The sequence below is a fragment of the Scyliorhinus torazame genome, chromosome 29 (assembly GCF_047496885.1).
Source record: "Scyliorhinus torazame isolate Kashiwa2021f chromosome 29, sScyTor2.1, whole genome shotgun sequence".
Classification (NCBI taxonomy): domain Eukaryota; kingdom Metazoa; phylum Chordata; class Chondrichthyes; order Carcharhiniformes; family Scyliorhinidae; genus Scyliorhinus; species Scyliorhinus torazame.
The window spans coordinates 17,102,254-17,121,552 of NC_092735.1; the positions used below are offsets into that span (position 1 = coordinate 17,102,254).

General features: G+C 50.5%; 1 protein-coding gene and 1 long non-coding RNA gene across 3 annotated transcripts in view; one reads left to right on the top strand and one right to left on the bottom strand.

The window, feature by feature from the left end:
• The window catches only part of LOC140403898 (glutamate receptor ionotropic, NMDA 2B-like), a 427,700-nt gene that overhangs the window by 41,764 nt on the left and 366,637 nt on the right, over positions 1 to 19,299 (top strand). The window lies entirely within an intron of this gene.
• On the bottom strand, positions 4,288 to 17,619 carry LOC140403899 (uncharacterized). Of its 2 annotated transcripts, none has more exons than XR_011938431.1 (5): positions 17,534 to 17,619; positions 10,091 to 10,439; positions 9,574 to 9,785; positions 9,178 to 9,309; positions 4,288 to 4,496 (listed from the first exon to the last, which is right to left on the bottom strand). It is a non-coding gene; the product is annotated as an uncharacterized lncRNA (long non-coding RNA). The 2 variants fall into 2 exon arrangements; XR_011938432.1 differs by lacking the exon at positions 4,288 to 4,496 and adding an exon at positions 7,542 to 7,901.

Below are 19,299 nucleotides of genomic sequence, written 5' to 3' on the forward strand. Positions count from 1 at the left end.
TGTTCAGTTTTGGTCTCCTTACCTGAGAAAGGACCTACTGGCGTTGGAGGGTGTGCAGAGGAGATTCACTAGGTTAATCCCAGAGCTGAGGGGGTTGGATTACGAGGAGAGGTTGAGTAGACTGGGACTGTACTCGTTGGAATTTAGAAGGATGTGGGGGATAGAAGCGGGCATGTTGTTTCCACTGGTGGGTGAAAGCAGAACTAGGGGGCATAGCATCTAAATAGGGGGAAGTAGATTTAGGACTGAGTTTAGGAGGAACTTCTTCACCCAAAGGGTTGTGAATCTATGGAATTCCATGCCCAGGTAAGCAGTTGAGGCTCCTTCATTAAATGTTTTCAATATAAAGATAGTTTTTTGAAGAATAAAGGAATAAAGGATTATGGTGTTCGGGGGGGAAAGTGGAGCTGAGTCAACAAAAGATTAGCCACGATCTCATTGAATGGCAGAGCAGGCTCGAAGGGCCAGATGGCCTACTCCTGCTCCTAGTTCTTATGTTCTTATGTTATGTTGTTGCCACCAATATCTCCAGAACATACTTTTGCTGTAGTAATGAGTTGCGAAGGTGCACTCTGCGTCACAGGAACGTAAAAGCAAAAATACTGTGGCTGCTGGAATCTGAAACAAAAGTAGAAAATACTGGGAATGCTCAGCTGGTCTGGCAACATCTGCGCAGAGAGAGAACAGAGTTAACGTTTCGAGTCCGTAAGACCCTTCTCCAGAGCTGAAGACTGTTCTTTACCTTGTGGTTGATTGTCAGGGTGGATGTGCTTCTATTGGACGAATAAATCAACACAAAAATCACGTTTAAGATCTCACGACATAATTGCTAAGCTAATCAAGCGTAGAGAGGATTGAACCCCTGGTCTGGATTTATTGCTTATTGAAGTGAGTGAAGGCAGAGATAACGGAGGGACTTGTGAAATAAAAATTCATTGGGAAGCGGAACAGAGGAGTGGAGGACAGTTAATGCGATTTCCACTTTTAAAAAAATCGAACAAATCCAGGAACCATACTGAGCTTAAAATAGTGGAGCCCTTCCTCAAAGATGCAATGGAAAGGCATCTACAAACCAAATATATCTTAAAAGAAGAGCAGTTAGCTTGGACTTCAAAAGAAAAGGTTTTGCTTGATAACCCTTTACTGAATGATTGGAAGTAACGAAGGAGTGGGCAGGGTGATATCTTGTTTGGATTTTCCATTTTTGTTTGCCATTCTCACAACAATTTGAACTCGGGAATTGGCCATGTGATTTTAAATAAGCGTGGCGGAGTGCAGTAGATAGCTGGAGAGGATTGTGACAAAATGCAAGACATTAATCCACCTGCAGATTGGATGTGCAATTTTCAAATCAATTTTGACATAGGTAAGTGCGAGGGGGTGCATTTTGTCTGGAGGAATACGGAGGTCAGTTTGTCCTTGGAAAGTAAGAGTCTAGAAAGGGAAGAGGAATAAAACAATCTCACGGTGTAGGTACACAAATCAATATATGTAACAAGGCATGCTAATAAGGCCATCAAAAAGGCAAACAAAGCATGGGGTTCCTTCCTGGATGGATCGAATTGAAAAGCAGAGAAGCTACGTTGAGTTTGCAGGGTTGTTATACACTTTGAGAATCTGGCATCTTTCTGCTCTTCAGAATTTACAAGAAGAATATAACAGCATTGTGGAAGGGGCAGAGCGTTTGCCAAATATCAGCAGAGCTGTACTACTGACTCTGGCTAGGCAGGTTCATGACTAATAAAGTCTCTCAGGAAATATCGACCAGGTCGGAGCTCTTTTCTCTTGAAAGCGGCTGATGGATGATCTGACAGCTCCCCCAGATTTTGCCAGGGCTCGATGGGCGGCACGGTGGCGCAGTGGTTGGCACTGCTGCCCCACAGCGTCAGGATCCCGAGTTCAATTCCGGCCTTGGGTGACTGTCTTTGTGGAGTTTGTACTTTCTCCCCGTGTCTGCGTGGATTTCTTCCGGGCGCTCCGGTTTCCTCCCACAGTCCAAAGGTGTGCAGGATAGTTGGATTGGCTCTGCTACATTGCCCCTTGGTGTCCAAGGATGTGCAGGTTAGGTGGGGGTTACAGGGATAAGGTGGGGAAGTGGGCCTAGGTAGGGTGCTCTTTCATGGGGGTGCGGTGCAGAATCGATGGACTGAATAGCCTCCTTCTGCACCATAGGGATTTTATGATTCTACGATAAGAGAGATGTAGGGAAGAAGGTATGGGGGTCACAAATATAAGATAGTTATATCTGAACAGGAAATTATGGAAAAGCTGCTCTCCAAAGAGAGCAGCTCGAAAGTAAAATTTATGCTATAAGGAGTAGTCGAATGGCTACTGTAATTGCATTTAAGGGGATGCTAAATGAACAGACCAGGGAAGAGGAATATAGCAATACGTTTATTAAGATGAAGTAGGGTAGGATTTTTAATTAACAAGGGTTGGGGGTGTGAAACGTTATTAAGTGAAGGTTGGAATGTGGGGTTGAATTTAGTCAGATCAGCCAAGGTGTGCATGTATACCGGTCCCTTAATATAGCCGGTGTGCTGAATGTATTCACCATAATGCATGCATGATACCATAACCTGTGACCTATGACCTGGAAGTGGTGATATGAAATGCTCCCAGGTACTGTAATGTAACCCCGGTTCATAGAATTTACAGTGCAGAAGGAGGCCATTCGGCCCATCGAGTCTACACCGGCTCTTGGAAAGAGCACCCTACTCAAGGTCAACACCTCCACCCTATCCCCATAACCCAGTAACCCCACCCAACACTAAGAGCAATTTTGGATACTAAGGGCAATTTATCATGGCCAATCCACCTAACCTGCACATCTTTGGACTGTGGGAGGAAACCGGAGCACCCGGAGGAAACCCACGCACACACGGGGAGGATATGCAGACTCCGCACAGACAGTGACCCAAGCCGGAATCGAACCTGGGACCCTGGAGCTGTGAAGCAATTGTGCTATCCACAATGCTACCGGTATGGCTCCGCCTCTGGCTCCACCCAAACTGGGGCATATATAGGCCGGCCTCTTGTGGGCGGCATTCATCTGTACTACTGACTCTGGCTAGGCAAGTTCATGACGAATAAAGTCTTATGTTCACTCGCTCTCGCTGCCTCTCTGTGGATTGAAGATTCATCAGCCGGGCAAGTAGATACAGGGGTTTACAAGGCATATGGTATACTTGCCTTTATTAGCCAAGGCATAGAGTTTAAAAGCAGGGAGGATTTGCTGGAACTGTATAAAATGTTGGTTAGGCCACCGCTAGAGTATTGTGTGCAGTTGTGGAATCAACATTATAGGAGGGATGTGATAGCACTGGAAAGGGTGCAGAGGAGATTTACCGGGATGTTGCCTGAGCTGGAGCATTTAGCTATAGAATTTACAGATTACATAGAATTTACAGTGCAGAAGGAGGCCATTCGGCCCATTGAGTCTGCACCGGCTCTTGGAAAGAGCATCCTACCCAAGGTCCACACCTCCACCTAATCCCCATATCCCAGTAACCCCACCCAACACTAAGGGCAATTTTGGACACTAAGGGCAATTTATCATGGCCAATCCACCTAACCTGCACATCTTTGGACTGTGGGAGGAAACCGGAGCACCCGGAGGAAACCCACGCACGCACGGGGAGGATGTGCAGACTCTGCACAGACAGTTACCCAAGCCGGGAATCGAACCTGGGACCCTGGAGCTGTGAAGCAATTGTGCTATCCACAGAGCTACCGTGCTGCCCCACAATGCTACCGTGCTGCCCCACAATGCTACCGTGCTGCCCCACAATGCTACCGTGCTGCTGGTGTTCTGGGGCCCCGCGCAGAAGGAGGTAGGCCCAGAGGGGGAGAGGCCGGCCCGCCGATCGGTGGGCCCTGATCGCAGGCCAGACCCCATCGGAGGCCACCACGGTTAAGGAGCCCCCCTCCCCTCCCCCACAGGCCGCCCCCCCCCCCCCAGTGTTCCCGAAGCCGCCCCCCCCCCAGTGTTCCCGAAGGGTTCCCGCCGGCAGCGACCAGGGGTGGACGGCGCCGGTGGGAACCTTTCGTGTCATAGTGGCCGCTCGGCTATCCGGGCCGGAGAATCGCCGCTCGCCAGTTTCCGAGCGGCCCGGTGCGAATCGCGTGGCGCTGGTTTCCGGGGGGTGGGAGAATCGCGTGCGGGGGTCGGGGCGGCGTGGCGTGATTCGTGAGGCACCCCGGCGATTCTCCCACCTGGCGTGGGGCGGTGGGGGCGGCGGAGAATAGCGCCCAATGTATTTCCATAATGCACTCATAGATCCTCAGTTTTGTTCCATGTTACTGATTTATTTTGCTCATTCTGAATGTGTGTTGCAATTCTGAACTTTAGAGTCCTGTGGGTCAGTAATGTACTGGCATGAATTATATATAGCCTCTGTCGGCCTACACATTACAGTAATCTGTCGCCACAATGCACCCCGGAGCCTCAGGATGTGATACCAAATGCAGGTGGTACTCAGCTAATCAGGCTGGACCTGGGGAGAGACAAACAGTTAACATTTCAGGCCTTTTGTTGCAAAGGAGCTTACAGTTCAATCTCCGCCATTCCACAGTTAAAAGGCTAACTCTTTTCCGGCCAGTTTGGCTTTTGTGTTCCCCTCTGCACGCATGCCGATTGTAGTAATGCATTTCCGTGAATTAGCACTGCTGCCTCACAACGTCGGGGACCTGGGGCGAAATTCTCCCCCAACGGCGGGATGCCCGCCGACTGGCGCCAAAGCTGGCGCAAATCAGACGGGCATCGCGCCGGCAAAAAGGTGCGGAAGTCTCCGCATCTTTGGCGGCCTAGCCCCAACATTGAGGGGCTAGGCCGACGCCGGAGGGATTTCCGCCCCGCCAGCTGGCGGAAATGGCGTTTGTTGCCCCGCCAGCTGGCGCGGAAATGCGGCGCATGCGCGGGAGCGTCAGCGGCCGCTGTCAGTTTCTCCGCGCATGCGCGGGAGCGTCAGCGGCCGCCGAAAGTTTCCCGCGCATGCGCAGTGGGGAGAGTCTCTTCCGCCTCCGCCATGGTGGAGGCCGTAGCGGAGGCGGAAGGGAAAGAGTGCCCCCACGGCACAGGCCCGCCCGCGGATCGGTGGGCCCCGATCGCGGGCCAGGCCACCGTGGGGGCACCCCCCGGGGTCAGATCGCCCCGCGCCCCCCCCCAGGACCCCGGAGCCCGCCCACGCCGCCTGGTCCCGCCGGTAAATACCAGGTTTGATTTACGCCGGCGGGACAGGCAGTTTCTGGGCGGGACTTCGGCCCATCCGGGCCGGAGAATCCAGCGGGGGGTCCCGCCAACCGGCGCGGCTGGATTCCCGCCCCCGCCCAATCTCCGGGAGCGGAGACTTCGGCGGGGGCGGGGGCGGGATTCACGGCGGCCAACGGCCATTCTCCGACCCGGCGGGGGGTCGGAGAATGACGCCCCTGGGTTCTCTGCCTGTGTGGAGTTTGCACGTAGTCCCCGTGTCTGCATGGGTTTCCTCCGGGTGCTCCGGTTTCCTCCCACAGTCCAAAGGTGTGCAGGTTAGGTGGATTGGCCACGTTAAATTGCCCCTTAATGACCAGGGATGTGCAGGTTAGGTTCTGGGTTACGGGGATAGGGAGGGTGGACGGGGGAGTGTAAATGGATAGAGTGCTCATTCGAAGGGTTGGTGCAGACTTGATGGGCCAAATGGCCTCCTTCTGCACTGTAAGAATTCTATGTAGGGATTCTATGTCAGGCACCCCATAGCATCAAAATGTTTACTTATCATAGTAGTGATTTGAGCTCGTACGGTCGTAGGAAAAGGGAGCAGGAGTTGGCCATAATTCCCATCAACCCTGCTCCGCCATTCGATAATATCACAGTTGACCTGATTGTGGTCTTAACTCCACTTTCCCACTGGGCCCCAAGACGATATATCGCTATAGCTTTAATATATTCCAATTGTGTAGGAATGTGTTACCATGATGCACCCGAAAGCCTCATTATTTGGAAAGAAAAAAGAAGGATTTAAGTCTATTTGGCACCTGTGATGACATCAGAACTTCCCAATAGGCTTTGCAACCAGTGAAATGTTAATGGGAGTCTACTCACTCCAGCAACGTGGGCAGGGAAATGCAAGTCATTCACACATCACAAACGTCCGCAAACAGCAATGTGGGCCCAACCACATAATCTGTCATTGTGATGTGGATCGAGGGACCGATGGGTCAGGATACTCAGCTGCTCTACGTCGAAACAGTACCACAGGAATTTTGGCTTTCAGCTGAGAGAGCGGCAGGCCTTGGGCCTAACATTGCATCCGAAAGACGGCACCTCTCGTAGTGCAGCACTCCTTCTGTACTGCACTGAGTATCAGCCTAGATCTTGGTGCTCGAGTCTCCAGAGTGGGAGCTGAACCCACAACCTTTAGATTCAGAAGCATAGTTTCATGGTCACCGATAGGCTTCTAATTCCAGATTTTTATTGAATTCAAATTTCATCATCTGCCATGCTGGGATTCGAACCCTGGGTCTCTGGAATACCAATCCAGTGACAATGCCACCACTCCATTTCAGTACTAGAACATATAACATTGAACATACAGTGCAGAAGGAGGCCATTCGGCCCATCGAATCTGCACCGACCGTATTTAAGCCCTCATTTCCACCCTACCCCTGTAACCCAATAACCTCTCCTAACCTTTTTGGTCACTACGGGGAATTTATCATGGCCAATCCACCTAACCTGCACGTCTTTGGACTGTGGGAGGAAACCGGAGTATCCGGAGGAAACCCACGCAGACACAGGGAGAACGTGCAGACTCCGCACAGACAGTGACCCAGCGGGGAATCGAACCTGGGACCCTGGCGCTGTGAAGCCACAGTGCTAGCCACTTGTGCTACCGTGCTGCCCATTACTGTGTTGTAATGATGCGCCTCTACAGCCTTAGTACGTGTTGAGTTCGAGGAAGTGACCCAGCAGGAGCGTAAGGAGACAAAAGGTTTATTGATGTAGAATGAAGATTCAAAGTACTCTGATTCCAGAAGGGACTAGCCGCGCCCGGCCCATCCTCGGGCTGGGGTTTTTATTGTCCTAATTTGCTCCCCTGCTGGTGAGGGAGCTCCGCCACCATTCCAGGAAGCTCCTGTCCACCAGACTCACAGGAAGCCTAATCGGCCAGGCCCTGTGAGTCTCCGAAAGGTTACAACAGTATGTACTTTTTATATCCATCGCTGGAAAAGAACTGTCCCTGCTGTCACTCATCATTACACTTCTCAGCTCTCTATTCTTTGGCTCTATCTCTGCAGTTATCTACCTGCTCAATCACACTCTTTTCTCCACCATTAAAACCATTTGTCTCTCTCCCCCCAGCCATCTCCACAGAATGCCCATCATCTCCAACCCTCGGAATACAGACTGATTTGATTTGGTTTGATTTATTGTCACATGTACCGAAGTACAGTGAAAAGTATTTTTCTGCAGCCAAGGAAACGTACACAGTACGTACATAGTAGACAAAAAAGAACAATCGACAGAGAACATTGACAAATGTTACATCGACAAACAGTGATTGGTTACAGTGCGGAACAAGGGGCCAAACAAAGCTATTACATGAGCAAGAGCAGCATAGGGTGTGGTGAATAGTGTTCTTACAAGGAACAGATCGGTCCGAGGGGGAGTCATTGAGGAGTCTAGTAGCTGTGGAGATGAAGCTATTCCTATGTGTGGATGTGTGGGTCTTCTGTACCTTCTGCCTGATGGAAGGGTCTGGAAGAGGGCAAAGCAAAGGTGGGAGGGATCTCTGATAATGCTGTCTGCCTTCCTGAGGCAGCGAGCGGAGTAGACAGAATCAACGTGAGGGTGGAAAGCTTGTGCGATGTGTTGGGCTGGGTTCACCACACTCTGCTGTTTCTTGCTTGATGGACTCGAATGCCTATGGTGGATAACAGATTTAGCTAATCATTGCCACAACTGGCTGGACTACATAAGCACTAATAGGTCTTCCTCCCATTTGTCAAAATTGCTCACTATTTTTGGACCATCCTAAGATACAAATATGACCCCCGACCTCTTCTCTCCACTTCTTAAAACGCCTGTCATGTTCTGTAGAATGGCTGAAGTGAATGGTGAACTGCAGAACATTTGTTTAAATAATTTATAATGGAACAACTGCGAGGTAAGATAACTAGGATAAATAAAAGAATAAACTACTAACACTAAGTAACTATTGTAGAGCTACTGCAAATTCCGTCTATCCTCCAGCATGACCTACTCCCAACTCCCCAGCCTTAGGGTCCCGTGGTGGGTTTACGCTGCCACCTAGTGGTCGGAGGTCGTGCATAACATTATGTACAAACTTGCCTTGTGCGTATCATCACACCCTTCTCCCCTGCCTCCCCCACCCTACCCCAACTACAAGAGCAAGGAGCTCAGGGGCTTTATTTTTCACCATGATAGAAACCGTCCAGTAAACGGCACTGCTCCCTTCCCTTCGACCGCTGAGCCAAACTTCATTTAAGGATCCTCCCTGCCCAAAACCCAACTCCCGATGCCCTGACCCTATTCCCACTATGCGGCTGAGCACCCACTCTCCCCTCCTGTTCATTGATAGCGTTAATGATTCTCTCTCCCCAGGTACTGTGCCTTTTCCCCTTAAAATCTTCTATCATTGCCCTTGTCTTCAAAAATCTAACGCTTGGGGATAGAAGGGCTGGATCTATAAGGTAAATGTATTTACAGCACTGCTTGTGGGCCAAGTGTATCAGGATGTTTCAGAAACATCAGTAAAGGATGGTATTGGATAACGAATGACACCTATCATCCCAATATCTAGCTGGAGACACAGTGGAGAGGTCATTGGAAAAGGTTATGGGATAGGGACCTGGCCTCAATATTCCACATGCTGGCAGACTCCTGCACTGCTGCCAGTGATTCAGTGCCTTCTTCCTCGCTCTCCCCTTCCTTCGCTTCCTTTGGAGTGGGAGGGCGACCTGACAGTGGATGGCGGGGTGTGAGATGGATCTTGTTGTTCAGAGTCTGCAATGGGAAAACTAGAAGGATTAGGATGCAGCCCATGTAGCCACTAGGCCGCGCATCATTAGTAATGAACCCATAGATACTGAGTAGATAGATTTGGGGGATTTGGGCTCAGGATAGTTGTGGTTATCTATGGATAGTTGTGGTTATCTATCTATGGAGTGGCCACATACCCCCTGCCTGTGGCCACGGCAGCTGTCGCTCTCCTCCTCAGTCACCACCTTCTCAAGGGAAGGAATGACATGAATTCAGCCTTCACTGCTCCTGTTCAGCTTCGGTTGCCGGCTGTTGTGCCCTGTCTTGTCCTGGAAGAGAAAGAGTGCTGATTGTGAATGAATGTATTGGCAGACGTGTTTATGTGTGTGGGTGATACTTCACGTGGATGTAGAGCTGTGAGATGTATCCGAGGTACGAGCGGAGCCTGTGAAGGATGCAATACGTGTGGGTTGTGTGAATGTCAGTGTATAGTTAGCTGGTGGATGTGGTGCGTTGAGCTTGTGATGCTGGGGATGGCGACTTGAGAAGTGCATTCGTACGATGCGGGGGGGTGGGGGGGGGGGGGGTCTTACCTTGACCACTCCTGTCACGTCTTTGCATTGTGTGCAACAGGTGCACCATGTCCTGGGGGCTGTGCTGCCGGCTGCGGCCTCCTTGGCGATCTCTCCCCATGTTAGACACAACAGTTGCCTCTGTGGTCCCCATTGCTTTTAGGAGGACCTTGCCCTTCCCCTCGCAGGGCCTCTGAGAATATGTGACCGTCTCCTTCAGTCCTTGAGCCATCCTGATATAGAAAAGGTAAATATACGGCTCCAGTAAAATTGCTCCTAATCAGTGCTTGAGAGCTTCAACATGGAGGGCTCTGTTTTTGCATCTCTGGGCACATTTAAATCATGCTTTTCAGCAATTAGCCTCCAAATTGCAGGCTAAATCCAGACTTTTAAACAAGTGCATCTTATTAACACAGCACCCACTTACGCCTCTCCCCACAATAGCCCGCCTGCATGTTTGCCTGCTCTGCTGTAGTGCATGCTATAGTTTTGGCAAATTTATTAACATTTTACCATATGGTGTACCTTATGAACTTACATTGATCTAGTGTCGTAGTAATGTGTTGCCACAAACTAGCCCATATTTGGTTATCTCAGTAACGCGTTGGTCTTGTGGGTGCTACTTGCGGGCCAGAAGCTCCGGGTTCGAGTCCCACTTCAGGACCCGATGGCCACGGAAGGTGTGTTCACGCCGTGGCCAAACAGGTCTTTCGTCGGCCTGTAAATCCTCCCAATGCGCCGGAAGGCAGGCGGTAAGAGTGGGAGGGTTTCCTGACCAGCGGCACTACAGAATGCCACGGCAAAACCATCGTGCTGCTTGGCCAAGCTCATTGTGCAACAATCCAATGGAAGGCCATGGCCGCCAGCACCCCCTTAAGGGGTGGGATCTGTAGGAGGAAGAATAACGTGTTTCAATGATGCACCCTGTAAACTCAGTGTGTTGCAATGATTATGTCACATTTACAGCATAGAAACAGACATAGCAAAACAGGCAAAAGGTCGAGCTGCTGTTCATTCTCCACTTCAGCCTCTTCACACCCTTTTCAGCGAACCTTTTTCTACCACATATCCTTCTATTCCTCTCTCACATGTGTACCTATCTATCGCCTGTTAAAAATCACCTATGGTGTTCACCTTGTGGTATTACGTTCCATATTATAACCGCTCTCTGGGTAAAGAGGTTTCTCCTGAAATCCCTATTGGATTTATTAGAAATCACCTCGCAGTTACGGCCCTGTTTCTGATCAATGGCGACTCCATCAAACACTTTAATAATCTCGAAGCTGTCTTCTGGATCACCCCTCAATCTTCTCTTTTCTGTTCCTGATCAATCCTTTGTGATGGCTATAAATTCCCAGCTATGGTAAAATTCTGTTACGTTTTTTAAACCTTCCCCAGCGCTTCTAAAGCCCTTTTTACATCAGAGTCATAGGGCCCGATTTAAGGCGCAAAAAATAGAGTCCCGTTTTGGGTGTGTATCGCCGCGTCTTTCTCGGTTCCTGCAGTTCCAAGAACGACCTCGCTATCAAACGGGGCCTTACTCGGGAACGCACTGCCAAGGCCGCACTTACCTCATTTCCTGAGCTCGTCGGTGCAGGAAGAGATCGGGGCGCCATATTTAAATGCCACCCCGATCTCTCGACTCCATTCATACACCCCACCACCATGGTCTCTGGACCCCCCAACCTACCCCTTTGGGAGTCCTCGTGTCCCCCCCCTTACCCCACCTCTTAAGGGAAGGGCACCCCAGACCCGATCGCTGCCACGGGCAACCTGGCACCTGGGCACCTTGGCACTGCCAGCCAGTCACCCGGGCAGTGCCCCTGCCAGCCTGGCAGTGCCACCCAGGCACCCTGGCAGGAGAACCCTGGCAGTACTAGGGTGGCAGCACCTGAGTGCCCAGGCGGCAGTGCCAAAGTACCAGGCAGGCAGTGCCAAGGTTCCCTGGTGCTAGCGAGAGTGCCAGGGTGCAACCCTGCACATTCCCCGACCTGGAATGAAGAACTTGTCGTATGAGGAACGGTTGTGGACTCTGGGTCTGTACTCGTTGGAGTTTAGAAGGATGAGAGGGGATCTTATTGAAACGTACAAGATACTGCGAGGCCTGGATAGAGTGGACGTGGAGAGGGTGTTTCATTTGTAGGAAAAACTAGAACCAGAGACACCATATCAGATTAAAGGGACGATCCTTTAAAACAGAGATGAGGAGGAATTTCTTCAGCCAGAGGGTGGTGAATCTGTGGAACTCTTTGCCGCAGAAGGCTGTGGAGGCCAATTCACTGAGTGTCTTTAAGACAGGGATAGATAGGTTGTTGATTAATAAGGGGATCAGGGGTTATGGGGAGAGGGCAGGAGAATGGGGATGAGAAAATATCAGCCGTGATTGAATGGCGGAGCAGACTCGATGGGCCGAGTGGCCTAATTCTGCTTCTACGTCTTATGGTCTTATGGTCACACGGGGGCCTCCAATGGCCTGGGAACCCCCTCCTCCCCCCCAGATACTGTTACGCCTGGTCCACGTTTATGTGGACCGGTGCTAAACGGCACCCTGGCGAGGTCTCCCGGGCACGGGCGTTTATTCCTGGGCCACGGGAGAATCGGGCACTGACATATTTAAATGAGCCTAATGGCCCACTTAAATATGTTAATCACTGGGAGAGATCCAGAGCGCAGTGTCGCAAGTCTTGCGAGATATTCCCAGTGTCGCAAGTCTTGCGAGAAGCCTCTCGCGAGATTTACCGGCCTCGTCGCGTCACCGAGTCGGGTGTAGCGAGGCCGTTCGATCGCGCCCATGGAGTTTTACAGCACAGAAAGAGGCCCTTCGGCCCATCACGTCTGTGCTGGACATCAAGCCCCTATCTAATCTAATCCCGTTTTCCAGCACTTGGTCCATAGAACGTGCTCCAGCGTTTCAAGTGCTCATCTGACGTTTCTTAAATGTTGTGCGGGTTCCCGCCTCCACCACCCTTTCAGACAGTGAGTCCCAGACTCCCAACACCCTCTGGGTGAAGATGTTTGCCGTCAAATTCCATCCTGCCCCTTGCCGTAAATCTATGCTCCTTGGTTATTGACCCCTCCACGAAGGGGAAAAGCTCCTTCCTATCTACCCTATCTATGTCCCTCATAACCTTGCACCCTTCGATCAGGTCTCCCCTCAGCCTTCATATCATAGAAATCAAACCTGTCCACAGTCCTCCAGTTAGGGGTGGGTAATAAATGCTGGCCGGGCCCACAAAGCTCACATCCCATGAATGATTAAGTTTTAAAAATGGTGGTCTAACTAATGTACGAGTTATTTTCCCAAAAAAGGTCCCTTACTCTTCCAAAGTTTATCACCTCAAGCTTTTCCACCTTGAAGTCAATGTGCCAACTGATGTGCCATCAATCAACACAAGACGAGTAGTGAACGAAACTGAGGCTTTAATAAGCTAAACAGAAAGCCCCCTGGCCTCTGATCCCGAACTGGGCCAGGGCCGGAGGCTGTCCACCTTTATACCGAGCCCGAGGGGAGGCGGAGCCATCAGGCAGTGGTTTACCACATTACATGTAATACAGTAACAGTTTACCATAATACATATAATATACTAACAGTGGTTTACCACACCAACAACACACCTATTCTACAAGTCTGTCCATGTCCTTGGTAATGCTTGGCCTGAAAACTTGCATACGATGACCAGACTGGGGTGAAGTTTACCACCCCGCCTGACCACAGGAGACGTAGCGGACGGGGATGGTAAACCTGGTGGACTGTTGAAAGGTCCGTTGAACTTGCGGGGCGGGGAGGGGGGGAACCTCCAGTTTCGGGGTGAGGACACTGGACAATCCCACCCCCTGTGTCTGTGATAGGCTGCCTCCCTGCTCTTCTCACACGAGTGCTGGGGGCCATTTCAGGCTCTTCTGCGCTTTAGCCTCTGCCTTGACTGAAAATCATTCAGCGGTGAAAATGTCAGCCGCAAAACATGTGCTCGAGCCCTAATGGAGTGTCAATCGACACCCGACGGACTGAGGCGTGAGGGAGTTACAAACTGAACCAAGCTGACACTTTGATATACAGTAACATACACAATTAACGATGCCTATTTGATCTGGTATAATACTGTAATTCAAGATTTGATTTAATAGGGTTCCAGCATTCTTACGATTACAGACCAAATTTACAGTTCATTCCATCCGTAAACGGTCAGTGCGCTTTTTGCAGCCTACGATTGGAGTTATAAAATAGGTAAACATTTGCAAACAGCTTAAAATAAATAAAAACACATCCATTTTACTTACAGTCGTAAAAAAACCTGTCATGGAGCTGCAGTTGCTGACTCATTCAATATAGCCATAAAGACAACTCTCTCCCAAATCAACAGCAAAGGCATATGAAGTTGAACTTAAGCAGGTAGATTTCTGTAACAAATTACGCTTGCTACTTCATTGTAATAATAATAACAATATTATTGTCACAAGTAGGCTTACATTAACACTGCAGTGAAGTTACTGTGAAAATCCCCGAGCCTCCACACTCCGGCGCCTGTTCGGATGCACGGAGGGGGAATTCAGAATGTCCAATTCACCGAACAAGCACGTCTTTCGGGACTTGTGGGAGGAAACCGGAGCACCCGGAGGAAACCCACGCAGACACGGGGAGAATGTGCAGACTCCGCCCAGACAGTGACTCGAGAATCGAACGCGGGACCCTGCCGCTGTGAAGCAACAGTGCTAACCACTGTGCTACTGTGGAGTGCTGTCTTTTGAGACATTGGGCACGATTCTCCGATCGCGGGACAGAGTGTCTGTGCCGTCGTGAACGCCGTTGCCTTTCACGATGGCGCAAAATGGGCGCGGGCACTAGCGATTCTGGCCCCCACAGGGAGCCAGCACGGCGCTGGAGCGGTTCACGCCTCACTTCCTGGCGCGCACTGGGCGCCGCGGCAACCCGCACATCTGCAGTTGGGCCGCGCCAACCCGTGAATGCGCGGGGGACTTCTTCAACGCGTCGGCCCCGACGCAACATGGCGCGGGGGGTTCAGGGGCCGGCTGCGTAATGAAATAGGGCCGGGGCTGGAGAGGCCAGCCCGCCGATTGGTGGGTCCCGATCGCGGGCCAGACCCCATCGGAGCCCCCCCCCCACCCCGGTGAAGGAACGCCTCTCTCCCTCCCACAGGCCCCCACCTGACCCTACGCGCAGTGTTCCTGCCGGCTGCGAGCACGTGTGAATGGCGGCGGCATGGCCACTCGGCCCATCAAGGCGCGCCGGCGCAAATGGCGCCGATTCTTCGCTCCTCGGAGAATCGCCTGCTCGAGTCGGATCGGTGCCGCGTGAGAAAATGGCGCGAACGGCGATTCTCCCATAGGGAGAATCCCGCCCATTAAACCCAAGGCCGTGCCTGTTCTTCTTTCTGAGTGCCGACATTAAAACAGTGACGGTGTGCCTTTCACTGGAAGGCACTCTGAAATATCGTTAAAATCAATGCAATTCTTTTTTCACTTCGCAAATAAGTGGCAGCCTCAGTGTACACGTTTATTGTAATAATTGTCTGTCAATATAACCCTGTATTGCAGGAACGTATTGCAATAGGTCACCATCTAAACACACTCTGTTCCTTTACCTTTCATTGTTACCATGAGCCTGTAGCCAGAATTCTCCAATCGTTGCAATTTCACTTTTCCCGCTGGTGGCGCACTCCCGCCCGCGGAATTCCCGGCAGCGTGGAGTGGCTTCCTTGGGAAATCCCATTAACAATCCGCGCAAAGATAGAATCCCGTCGCCAGTGGATGCCGTGCTTCGGCGGAATACACGGCTGGGGGACCGGAGAATAAGAACATAAGAACTAGGAGCAGGAGTAGGCCATCTGGCCCCTCGAGCCTGCTCCACCATTCAATGAGATCATGGCTGATCTTTTGTGGACTCAGCTCCACGTTCCGGCCCGAACACCATAACCCTTAATCCCTTTATTCTTCAAAAAACTATCTATCTTTATCTTAAAAGCATTTAATGAAGGAGCCTCTACTGCTTCACTGGGCAAGGAATTCCATAGATTCACAATCCTTTGGGTGTTTAGCCCATAAAATCCAGCCCATAATGAAACCCTGTAAGCTTTGATGCAGTATTGTTTTGTAATGACGCTCGCTAAAGCTTCAGTATAGCCTTACATTGTCATAAAGTGTTGCCTTTTTGTCTCAGACTATCCCTTTGCTACAGTAATGTGTTGCAGTCAGGCAGCCCCTATCTTGGTATATGTATTGTACCCAAACCTATTCCTTTACCATGATGTGACTTAAAGCTTCAACATAGTTGTTTCCTGTCGTTACAATTAGCAATGGCTCACCCGATACATATGTTTAATATTGCAGGAAAACGTAAGCATGTTGCACTCATGATGCCTTGGGAACAATACTCACCAACTACTGTGTTGCCGCGTCTCCTCAGTGTGTTTTACTGCCTGTAGTAATGTGCGTTCTGACATAGCCCATCATTTCTTTTTGCTGCATCGATCCTTTCCACAGGCAAGCCTGCTAACTTCCATTATCACAGGAATGTGTTACCACGGCGGCACAGCGGTTAGCACCGCTGCCGCCCCGCGCCAGGGACCTGGCTTCGATTCCGGCCTCGGGTGACTGTCTGTGTGGAGTCTGCACGTCCTCCCCGGGTCTGCGTGGGCTTCCTCCGGGTGCTCCGGTTTCCTCCCCCCCCCCCCGCCCACCATCCAAAGATGTGCGGGTTAGGTGGATTGGCCGTGCTAAATTGTCCCTTCGTGTCCAAAGGTGGGGTTAGGGGGGAGGGGTTACAGGGATAGGGCGGTGGGGGTGGGGGGGGGGGACTAGGTGGGGTGCTCTTTCAGATGGTCGGTGTGGACCCGATGGGCCAAATGGCCTCCTCCTGCACTGTTGGGGTTCTGCGATTCTTCTATGATTCCATGATGAACTGTAGAAGCTCAGTAGGTTCTCTGATGGCTATAGTGTCATTGTGCTGTACCACAGCGTCAGATACTCCTTGCGTTAAATTAACACAATTTATATTTTATGACCCTAGTGTTATCCTTTGCTGTAGACTGTGATGGCATAATGCAGAGTGCAGGCGTGGTATATTTCTGCATTTCAGGAATTTATTGACTAGATACCTCCTTTAGCCTCTGTATATTTACTTATTATAGTAAGTTATTGGCATATTGTACTCTGAAGCCTCGGTTTATCCTTGTTTCTTTGTAGTGTTGCTATGCCAGGCCAGGTGGCTTCCATTTCTTTCCTTACTTGATCGATGTGCTACCACGATGGTCCTTTACCCACACCTCGCCAAGTACTTCCCAGAATGCATTGTCTCAGTCTCAGCAGGGTCCATCACCAGAGAAACGGGTTCTCCTGCGGCATCTCACAGCCTCGGCACAGTTACTTGTTGAAGTAATTGTCGGACATTTGGAGAGTGGAGGGCCAATGGTCAAACCATCCTCCAGAGCCCACAGCCAGTCCCATGCGCCTGCTGGTTGCCTGGGAAACACAAGAAAGAGTTGCAATATGGGGCGCGAATAATGGCGCCCAGTTGCTGAGGAGCATAAGGGAATGCCGACTGGAATGAACACCAACCATTTATGAATGACAACCAGAGTCCATGGCATGGATTCTTTGAGATAGACAAGCATCTCTTAAAGATGTTCGGAGTTCCCAGCACAATGATCTAAGTGCTTCTAAGTGCCACCTCTGCGGTAGACAGCCAATGGATAAAGATACATACATAGAAACATAGAAGATACGAGCAGGAGGAGGCCTTTTGGCCCTTCGAGCCTGCTCCGCCATTCACCACGATCATGGCTGATCATCCAACTCAATAGCCTAATCCTGCTTTCTCCCCATAGCCTTTGATCCCATTCGCTCCAAGTGCTATATCCAGCCGCCTCTTGAATATATTCAAAGTTTTAGCAATATATTGATGGCATCATCGCATTTCTAAGCCAAGAGCAAGAGGACCCAAAAGCTGTTCCATACACTCACGTACAGAGGGGAGGAGGCTGATTAAACAGAATTATTTTGCCATGATGCATTGGCTCTGTATGTTGCTTCTTGATGGTCGTAATCTGTTGTGTTCCTGAATTTCAGTAATATCTACATACAAAACAGACGGACAGTAAAGTACTGGCTGCTTCAGCAGCTCCCCGCGCCCCCTTCCCCCCACCCCCCTCCGTGATCGCCATGGCATCACGGTTGCTACGCCGTCCCTCAACCTCCCACCTCCTACCTCAAGTAGGCTCAAGGGATAATGTGTTGCTTTCATGCACTCAACAGCTTGAGCCTATTTACCTCCCATCCCGCTGTGTTGCCATGGTGCTATTGTTTCGTATCAATGCCATGTTGTTGCCATGGGAATGGGATGGTTACAGTAGGAGGCCATTTGGCCCATTATCTCTGGACAGGTTTGATGCACACTGTAACCTGAGTATGTTTATTTATTGTAGTAACGTGTTTCCACGATGTTGGCTATACAGCCTGCCCCTGCTCAGTCACAGCGGCATGGACTCCAAGCCCTCGTGTGCGAGGCTTAGCTTAATACAGCTTAAAGTAGTGTACAGGGCTCATCTGTCTAGGTCCAGGATGAGTCGATTTTTTTGTGGGAGTGGGGTACACGTGCGAGCACCATGGAGGGGGCCCGGCCAATCCTGTGCACATGTTCTGGTCGTGTTTTCCAAGCTCGCGGGGTCCCGGTCTCCTTCTTTGGCACCATTCTGGCGATTCTGAAAACTGAGCTGGAGCCCTGTCCCTTGGTGCCCATATTTGGGGTGTCAGACTTGCTGGAGATGCAGACGGGAGCGGGGGCCGATGACCGGGCCTCTGCCTCGGAGGCGAGTGCTGATAATGGTCACCTTCCCCAGCCTCAGTGCGGCTGGGAGATCTGAGATAGTTCCTATACCTTGAGAAAGTCATGTACGCCGTGAGGGGGCGGGGGGCAATTCAGGGGTTCTACCAAAATGGCAGGCCTTTATTATCTATTTCAAAGAGCTGGTCACCGTTAGTTACTAAAGGGGAGGGTGGGGTGGGGGCGGGCAGGGGATTGTGGGGGGGGGGGCGTTCAGGGTGTTTTTTTAGTGGGGGGGGGGGGAATGTTTGGGTGGGATGTTTTGTTATTGGTGTTATGTAAAAAATGGCGAAAGTTTGAATAAAAATATTTTTTAAAAAACGATGGCATGATGTACCCTATAGCCTCACTATGTTTCTTCACTATGGTAACATGTTGCTATGATACACCATAAAGCATCAACCTGTTCCTATCTGCAGCATCAGTATGATCCTCGTCTTGCAATAATATGTTACAATGCTGTATCTTATGGCATTAGTACGCTCATTCGCCAGAGAGCTATGACACCACGATATGTCAATTAGCACCGCTAATAGTGAAAAACGTTCCCTCTCAAGAGTACATCAAGAAGCAGAGGGCCCAGACTCAAAATAATTAGCAAAAGGAGTTGAGCTGATGTGAGGAAACATTTCTTTTTCACCCAGGGGGTGATTGGAGCCTGGATCGAACTTTTTGAGAGGGTGGTGGAGGCAGCTTCGATCGCGGTTAAGGGAATTGGATTGCAATCTGAAAAGAAAGAATGGGAAAGGCTGCGAATGTCATAAGGGCGGCGAGTGGGACGAGGTAAATGCTCTTTCAGTGAGCGAGTGCAGACTCGACGGGCCGAATGGCTTCATACTGCGCTGTAAATAGTCTGAACATGTTCCCGCATTTCAGTAACGTGTGGATATAATCTAGCCCATAGCCTCGAT